The sequence below is a fragment of the Glycine max genome, chromosome 16 (assembly GCF_000004515.6).
Source record: "Glycine max cultivar Williams 82 chromosome 16, Glycine_max_v4.0, whole genome shotgun sequence".
Lineage (NCBI taxonomy): Eukaryota > Viridiplantae > Streptophyta > Magnoliopsida > Fabales > Fabaceae > Glycine > Glycine max.
The window spans coordinates 788,719-798,634 of NC_038252.2; positions in this window are offsets into that span (position 1 = coordinate 788,719).

The window sequence follows — 9,916 nt, forward strand, 5'->3', positions numbered from 1 at the left end:
AGTATTATATTAATTTGAATGAAATTAAACTCAAATTTAAAATTTTGAATTCGGACATTGTTAATGAAAAAATGGTAGTTATAAAAAAAATGTACTAAAAGTTGACAGTTGAGTAAGTTTTTCAATAGACTAGATACTTTTCAATAATAATAAATTAAATTGTTAATAGAGAAAAATTATCTATTTTAGTTATTATAAATCTCGATCATTCATTAATTCTTTTAAAGTTTAATTTGTAACTATAAAAACACAGTAAATTTCTTCACTAGCAAGTTATTTTATTTTTTGTAATTTATTTACTATGTTAAGCATTTGTTATTTACAAGTTGTTTTATTTATTGTTTGAAAAGGTAATTTGTAAAAATAAAATAACAAATGGACGAAATTAAAGGTAAATAAATGGTTGTATTTTGTTTTGTTTCAATGGTAACTTAATCTAACCCTTTTTAGGATAATTTGTTGTAACTTAATAAAATGGACTATTTGCAAAATGGGTAAAACAATAAAAATTAAGGATTAATTGGAATGAAAATAAAGTTTAAATTTTTTATTTAAAAAATAAAATAGATAGTTTTTAAAGACCAATTGAATTGAAATGAAATGAAATTTTAAGATCTCTATTTATAAAAGAGATACATTTTAAAGATAATTTGAAGAAAAAAAGTGTTTGTTTATGAAAGAGACAAATGAATTAAGCTTTTTATGGAGGCATGTTTTTCTCATGGGTGAAATGTTCCTCAACCAGGTCGTTGGTGGTGTGAATTCGCTATTTGGACAGACTCAAAATGTACTGTTGCAATTGAAGGAAGATAATTTTTATTATCTCTTTTCTTTAAGAAAATGTTTTTTTAATGCGCGTCAATATAAAAATAAAAATAATTAAAATATAAAAGTAGTTATACAGTATTCAATATGATATTAATTATTTTTAATATTAGAATTCTAACAATTTTTGTACGTCATAATATTTCTTCTCATTTATGAAGCAATACCTAAGTGACGCGTGAAATGTAAATCATGTAAGGAAGGTACATGCAGCTTGCAAGATTACCTCATAAAGTAGCCTCTTAATTTGAATTACAGCTTGTATTTATATGTACCATTACCGATTTGTTTTTTTCTTTTTCTTTTTCTTTTTCTTTAGAGAAACTAGTACTGATTAGGTCAGCATACCAGATATTAGATTTATAAGATAAGAGTCGCTTCATATATGATACTATATTAAACAATTTATACTCATCATAAAAAAATTAAACAAACTATACTTGACCTTTTTGCATTTTTTTGGAAGTTTTGTGAAGGCGTTTTTGTTTATTTATTTATGGTATTGGTAGGTAGATATGAGCGCATACTTTGGAGATCCCCAAAACAAATACCCATTGGCTCAATTAATATGAATTTCATTGTTTTTATGTCCCTTTTACCAGCAGAAGTGATAAGACAATTTTTAATTGAACAATAGAGACAACGATGAACTGTATCAGTTTTTGTATTTTTCTCAAGCTAGATCATTCTTTTTTTCTCCCGGAGGATTTGATATTCGTAAGTAACTCAATAACATTATATAAATATATAGAATTAAATATTGATTTAATTCTTAATTTTTAAGTGTCTAACTATTTATTGTGTCAATTATTTATATTAAAACTTGTAAAATTTAAATAATATTAAGAATATAATTAATTTAATCATTTATATATATATGTGTGTGTATTTAAAATATTTATAACATTAATAATCGAAGTAATAATATCTTTTAAAAAATAAATGTAAAATGTTGTATAAATATATATAGATTATATCATAAAGAACTTTCAGTCCTATAAAATATATATTTATAAGGTTCACCCAAAAAATATATATTGTTGTGTTTACGCTTTAGTCATCTAGATGTAACAATTATAAGGTTCACCCAAAAAATAAAAGCACTTGTAAGTAATTTGGTTTTTCTCATTGAGTAGTAATATATTACTATTATAATTTGCTTAATAATTAAAACGTACACTCATCATTTTATGTTTATGGTGTGCATGCACACCCTGAAATTATGGTGTATGAATTTCTTGTGCCCTTTTATTAATAAATAGTATATTTGTTTGCCGATCGAAAAAAAATACCAGGTCCTCCAAGTAGCAAAGTTCTCAAGCTTGGATAACAATATCCACTCCTAAAATGAAATTTAATCAATATATTTCTGGGATTGATTTAGCGTATCTTGATAATGTTGGACAAGATTGACTCAATATGCTACGAAGGAGAGAATAAGGGGACTTATAATACACTTTACTTTAGCAAAATACAAGGTACGATAATATTATTTTAGAAAAAAATACTTTAATTTTATATCGCTCAAGCTGCTTGACAATAAAGGGAACCACATAAAGAGGAAAGTGAAAGGAGAATTATTCTTGTGGCTAATTATGTGGAGGTTCTCCATATATGGCGTATCTAGCGAGCTATTCTGATTCCCAAGTGTGACAACTATAAAGTTGAAGCACATATGCTTGATATGCATGCACACACGTCGAACAAAACCCTAAATAATGTTCACTTTTTTCTTCCGAGAAGAGTTAGTTTTGTTTTTATTAGATGATTATATATTGTAATAACACAACAAGAGAAAGTAGATCATATATATGAATGAGGGGGCAATATTGGACAGGTGAAATTTCCATGCCTTTAATAATTGGTTGGGTTTGTTTGCAACCACTTGTTTCATGGACCCCACTTCCATTTCCCATTATTAAAGATATCAGAACTAACACAAACAAATGAATATGACACCAATGGAATTGGGTACGTGTGTTTGGAGGAGCCAGCTACAAAAATAATTTTGAATGAAATTCATTTTTTTATAAATAATATGATTTATGTTTAAATATTTTTATTATCAAAATATGTTAATGATAATATGTATTATAAAATATTTTATTCAACGCAAAAGTATCTAAAGTTATTTTATGTTAGATTCAATTGTGGATTTGGAATTAATTTTTTAAGGTGTAAAAATTTATCTAAAGTTATGTTAATTAGTACTTCAAGGTGATTATAAATTTAAAAAATTAAAAAATTTAATATGAAACCAAAGACACACTTTATATGGTTAAAGGAATTATTCTTTTACAACTCAATAAACTAAAATTTAAATTTTTATTAAAAAAATATTTATATTTAGTGTTTGACGGTGATTAGCTTCAACAGGATAAACTTTAAAGAAACATATTGATAGGAAAGAAGAAGAATAAAATACAATAGAAACACATTTGATTGAATTTTCTACTCACTCATATCATACGTGACTGAAGTTCCATTTTCAAACTTCTTCTCTTAAGAAGTTATACGTAAATTTCACTATAAATCATAAATCTTCAGTTAGATTAGTGTAGTTTTTCTGACTGTACAAGGGGCATATATTCTTCTAATCCAAACTTTTTGTATTAAAAAAAAATATACAAGGAGAGATTCGAGAGAGAGAGAAATGGAGAAAGAGATATATATTATATATATATCCTCATGCATCTGAATTCCATTATGAAAAGAAATCCTCACCCACAGAAGGTCACAGTCAAACCCCAAATTGCAGTAGGTTCTGTGCTGAAAAACAGCAAATTTAATGAGTGGACCAAACATTGGCATGCCAATGAGAGGTGACTGCGTGACATATAATTGCTATTTGCACTAAGCAGCGGTTGTGATGGGGACTTGCACTTGGACACTGTGACACCCCCCTTTGCCCCTCTGAGGGACAAACCCACCTTGGAATTGTTCTAGTTATGTGGAGCTCTCATTTTCCACCAAACAGCCGCAGATATATATGCCACGAGCCTCTAATATGCATTAATTTTGTGGTGTGGGAACATCTAACATACTTCGCAATTTCACATGCTCAATACCAATATAGGGCATGTGAACCCATGCATCCTTGTTGTCTAGATCTTATTCAATGCCTACATGTATGTTTTTTACACGTCTTCTATATATTTAGGTCTATTTTTCTTCAATTCCTCAAAACAGTTACTTCTTAGTGTGGTTAAGGTGAACCTGAAAACTTTTATATTATAAATAATTATGAAAAAATATAACTGATGTGATTATAATTGCGGTTTTAATATGATTGTGAAGTGTCAAAAATATATTGACATTATGACTACAATTTAAAACTATGGTGTGAATAACCAAAGATGGGTTATACATATGTAAAAAAGCGTGGAAAGTTATATTATTTTTTATCTAATATTACTTTTAACTCATTCATTTGCTTTTTAATGTAAAAAATAGCAATATTGTATAATAGTATAACCTGTATAATAGAATAACCAAAGATGGGTCTACTAGTAATATATTGAGTCACATATATAAACTAGAAATTATTATATGTTTTCTCTGTATATGTACGCTTGGATTAATCAGGTCAACTGAAACCAAATTTGCTTTTGGCTTTCAACAGATAATGACTATGGCAATTGGCAAATATCGTATGCAGCTAATGCTGTAATCGATGATTAACGGGAAATAATTTAATAGTAGTATCATCATGTCTTACGCCACACACTTATCATGTGTATGGTTAATTGATTGATCGTATCAAAATGAAAGTGATTAGTTAAACCAAAAGTAATTTTAGTTAATAATGTATACTTCGACGAGTTTGGTATATGCTTCAAATGTCAATGATATATAGTTTATTTTCCTTTCTGTTCAATTATATATATTTTTCCCCATTTATTAGCAGGACTCTAGATGAAGACTGTATAAAAGGGTTTTGTTCAATCATTTTTATAATAATGTGTTTTTCAGATAATGAGTCAAACGTACTGTAAACGATAGGAAGGAACAATGCTGTACGAGAAAGAAGATAAGAGATAAAAGAGGATCGGTTCTTCTCGTAATATATCGAAAGGCCGAAGGAGAAAAACCATATGAGCTAACACTTTTAGATCTGTTCATCTATTACTATGCTATAAAATATAAATTAGAGGAGATAAAATGTGCAAACTAGCCTAAATTTACTTGATGAAAGAATTTGAACTCAGACTGGGTCAGGTAGTTTACTTTGTCAACTCTATTATATATTAAAATATATATTTTACTTTTTCCACTTTCTTAATTAAACAATTTTAATATTCTCTATTATCCCACTTGCAGGAGTATTATACATACTGTAACGAAACTAGCCAAAAAAGTTTTCTCAATCATCTCAAACTATCACCCTTTTGTACTTATGTGTATATATATACTTATCTTCTTAACTTAGTCTATCCTTTTTAATTTTATTTCTATTTTCAAATTGAATTGAATTTCAATCATTTTTTTTAGAAGATATCATCGATAGATGAAAATAATCTTATATGACAATTTAAATTATTTATTATAAATTCAATATATTATTAATTTATATACTCAAACATATTCATTTATTATAAAATTTAATTATAGTATCATTTATATATTTTAAGAAATATTATTTTATTATGAATTCAAATTATAAAGTATAAAAATAAACTTAGCTTGTATCATGTGCAATGCTTAACCAGAATACTTAGTATATTACTAAAATCAAATACCCTCCATTTAAAAAAATAGATTAACAAAAAATTAATATCTTAAGAATTTAATTTAAATAAATTTATAATATATATTTTTATATTATCATCCAATCATAGATTATCATGTAAGATTTATTGACTTTTTGTAATAGTTACATTAAAAATTCATATTTAAAGTGTTTTTGAATTTATTAACAGTGTATGAAAATTAAATTTATATTTTAATTTTAGTTTTTTTATAAGTATTTATATCATTTTCTTAGTTTAAAATTATTTATTTTTTCTACCCTACTATTTGCTTATAATACTCCACTTTCAAACAATGTTTAGAGAATTGAAAAAGAGCAACTAAAAGTTGGTTAGTGAAAATTATGAATTGTAGAAAAGACTTAGAAAAAGTCTATATATTAGTGTTTGATTTTTTATACTGAAAGCTTCTTAGCGAAGCCATGGTTGCGCAAACAAAGTGACAAAGGTGATTCTTTATACTGTTCGTCCTTTCCTCTTTTGTACTCTCTTCCCTATTTGGCCAAAGCTATCCATCCGGGTGGGGAAAGGGAAAAGTTATCATTTGTGGTTTTCCTTTCTCAACACGTCTAAACAATAATTTAGGAAATTAAAATATCTAAATTTATCTTTGATTAACTAATTCGTCGAAAGAGAAAAAAAAATGTCAATTTCATTGCATATACATATAAAAATTATTTGATTTTTAAAACTAATAACTCAAATTTGTTACGCCGGGAGATGCTTAATTGCTTTTGGTTTTAGAAATGAGTCTCGTAACAAATTTGGATTTAGAAAAACACCAAATGAAATAATAACTAACAGAATCACATAACCACCAATTATTGGTATTATTTTAGCCTTGTTGTAGTATTTGCTTGTTACTTTAAAATGTTAAAAAAAAAAAGAAAAAAACTATACAGTACCTCAATCAATGACGAGGGATTTCAACTTAGCCTTGTTGGTATTATTTTAGCCTTGATGTAGTATTTGATTGTTACTTTAAAGTGTTAAAAAAGGAAGAAAGAAAAAAAAATTATCGAGTAATAAAATCAATGATGCATGAGGAATTTCAACTTATCTAGAAGTCAAGTTGAAATTAAATATGTAATTGTCTTAAATATCTAAATTTTTTTATCAATTGTCACTGTCTTATACCTGACCCGAGTAAAGAAATTATTTTCTAAGATATATAATTGCATTAACTACTTAACAAAACTTTGTCACTCACTAATCCTATCCAATTATTCAACTTGAGCAACATCAAGTCTAGTAGAAGATATCTATAATCTATATATATATATATAAAGCGATGCTAGAGATATAATTTGAAGTGCAGATCAGATAAACTGGACAGCGAAAAAAATAATACTAAATGATATAATACAGAAAAATACATTATGAACAATAAAGATTGAACGTGGAGAGGACGAGGAGTAATGGATAAAAGCAAATGAAAAATTCTACAAATTTTAATTGATATATTAATTTCTGATAAATATGTAGTAATGTAGGTCGATCGTGTCGTCGATGAGAGTGCATGATTTTTGTATTTTTCCTGATGAAGAAGAAGCTCAATCACATGCAAATTAGAGTGTGGAAGAGAAAAATGATAATTATGGTGACAGCAGAAGTGATAACGATCTCTACAATACTCCTATTGTACGCTTCAATTCCTTCATGTTTGTGTCATAAATGGAGGACCTCTATTTGAGGAAAAATCTATAAAAACAAAACAATTTCTTCATATTTTTAATTATTTTCTCGTTCCAAAATTTGGAAGCATTAAATGGACGATATCATTAATAGTTGATGTCGACCATTACTAGTTCTCTACTAATTATATATATTAGTAGTATATTGTATGTACTTCATTTTTCCTTTAAACATGTATATGCGTGATAGCTTCTCATTAATTCTGAAATGGTTTAATATGCGTCCAAACCCAAAAGTACGTAGTTGAGACATCGTTTTCTAAATGTAAAATCAGTTTAAGAACCCGATGGTAACATTTTCCATGTTCTATGAACTAGTACAATATTTTGAACTACTTTTCGATGATAAAGTAGTGGAAATAGTTTACTAAGATTTCAATAAAGAATTCTAAATCAATAGTTCAATACACTCTTCGCTTCACTTTAGCACGTTTTAATAAATTTTAATTTGTTCCAACAATTACCTTTTTAAATATTAATACACAATTAAATAATTTTTCATATTTATCCTTAATTTGGCCGGTGAATTTTGAACACTAATTATTTTTTCAGAATTTTTTTATTGTATCTTTCAATAAAAAAAATTGTTTTGGTGAATAAATTTTTAATAAAATTAGATTGCTCATTAAAATTATTAATGCTTTCTTAATCTTTATGTCAAAACTTGAATACAGGCAATTTTGTCGCAAGTTGGCTCAAGGTGGACCTTTTCTCCAATGTGTTTAATTAGTCCTAATTAATTAGAAGAATTCTTTCAAGTTTTGATGTGTGGACGTGAGACGGTTAATGCCACAAACTTTGCTTTGATTTAATAACCACACCCTTTACCTCAAATATATGCCATCCGTAATCGTGAAAACAGTTCATTGGAAAAATGAAAATTTTCAGATCATGGAGTACTCTCATCATGGATATTTTAGTTATCATTTATCAAATATTAATAATTTTTTTTACAAGAATCAAATATTAATGATCAATCATAATAAATATTTAAAAATTATGTTTTCACGAAATATATCAGCATATATCTAGTGGATATTTGACATTTATTATTGGATAAATAACTAAATCCTTCTTGAAAGGGCAAGACGTGAAAAATTGATATGTAAAAAATAAAAAATTTAAATTTAGTCCATCAATGTATAAAAAATATAAAAAATTAGTCATTTAATGCAAATTGGTCTCCAAATTTTATAACTTAATTTTAAATTAATTCTTAAAAAATATAATTTATTATCAAATTGATCATCCAATATTATAATTTAATGATAAGATGATTTCATAAATTTAACAACTAATGTGTTTTATTTTTTTTTTACAAATTTAATAATTAAATTTACATTTTTTACTTTTTATAGATTAATTTATTACCACATTTGAGATAAATTTGATTATTTACCTTTATTATTTATATATGGTTAAAGGGAGAGTTGTTTTAAGACATAAGAATAACTTTTTAGGGATGATATTATTTGAAATACTAAAATCAAGTATTTCACTTTTGGATGAATTTGAAATTAAGTGTAGTTAAAATATAATATTTTAAAAAATATTTTTAATATTTGTTCAATTCAGCAAAAATTAAACTACAAATAGTATTGAAAATGCGGTAGTTGTTATCGATAGCATTATTTTTTATATGTTTATCATTTGTTAATTTTGATTTGATTACTCCTGATAAAAATAATATGATGTAATTAATTTCCTTTGATAAAGATATAATCTCGAGAAGATATTGAAGATAATTATTGAATCAAAGTTTCTGTCGTATCAAGAGTCTTCTATTTAGTAGTACAAATAGACAAAGTGAATCAAATAACATTTATTTTCTCTATACATCTTTCTCCTCTCTCAACTCTTTCTCTCTACTTTATATAGCTTTTTTCATTTTTATTTGTATCATTTCATAATTCGTAAACAACATGCTCAAGTCTTTAACGATTTACTATTTTTTTTTTCTTTTCAAGTATAAGCTTCAACCAATACAGGATAAATTTGATCAAGATGAAAAATTTGTCAAATGAGTAACATATTTATATTATTTTTATCAATATAATTTATGTCTCATTTTCTTTTATTCTTTTTTTCTTATGACTTTATAGTTTTTCTAGTATGAATATATTTATTTTATCCATTGAGATTTTAGTGTTGATTATTATTTACAAAATTATTTTATCTCATTGAATTTGCTAGTTTTGACAACAACTTAAAAATTTAAACTTTCAACGCAAAACAATTTTCCTTATCTATTTTTAAATCAATAAATTGTGTTGCAGTTTGTGAAGAACTAAATCAATAGCTCTAAAGTTTCTGACATGAAATTGCAACTAATTTATGAGATCTACATAGTAAAGTATTATTGCTAGGTGTGAACTGCATCTGCAGCTATTATGAATTTCATTATCTCATTTTACTATCAACCAATAAATTTGTCTTGCTTAAACGGCCATTCAAGTTTCAATGCTCAGAAGCGATTGGGGCTGTGGTAGGGGTCACAATTTGAATCTTTGGTTAGTATGTCTCTTGAAACTCAAGATATTTTGAGTAAAAAACTTTTTAAGACTGAACAGAATGCACTTGTTCACTCACCTGGTCCAACTCCAACCATTCTGTTACTAACTCCAACCATTCCCACCAAACTGATAATGA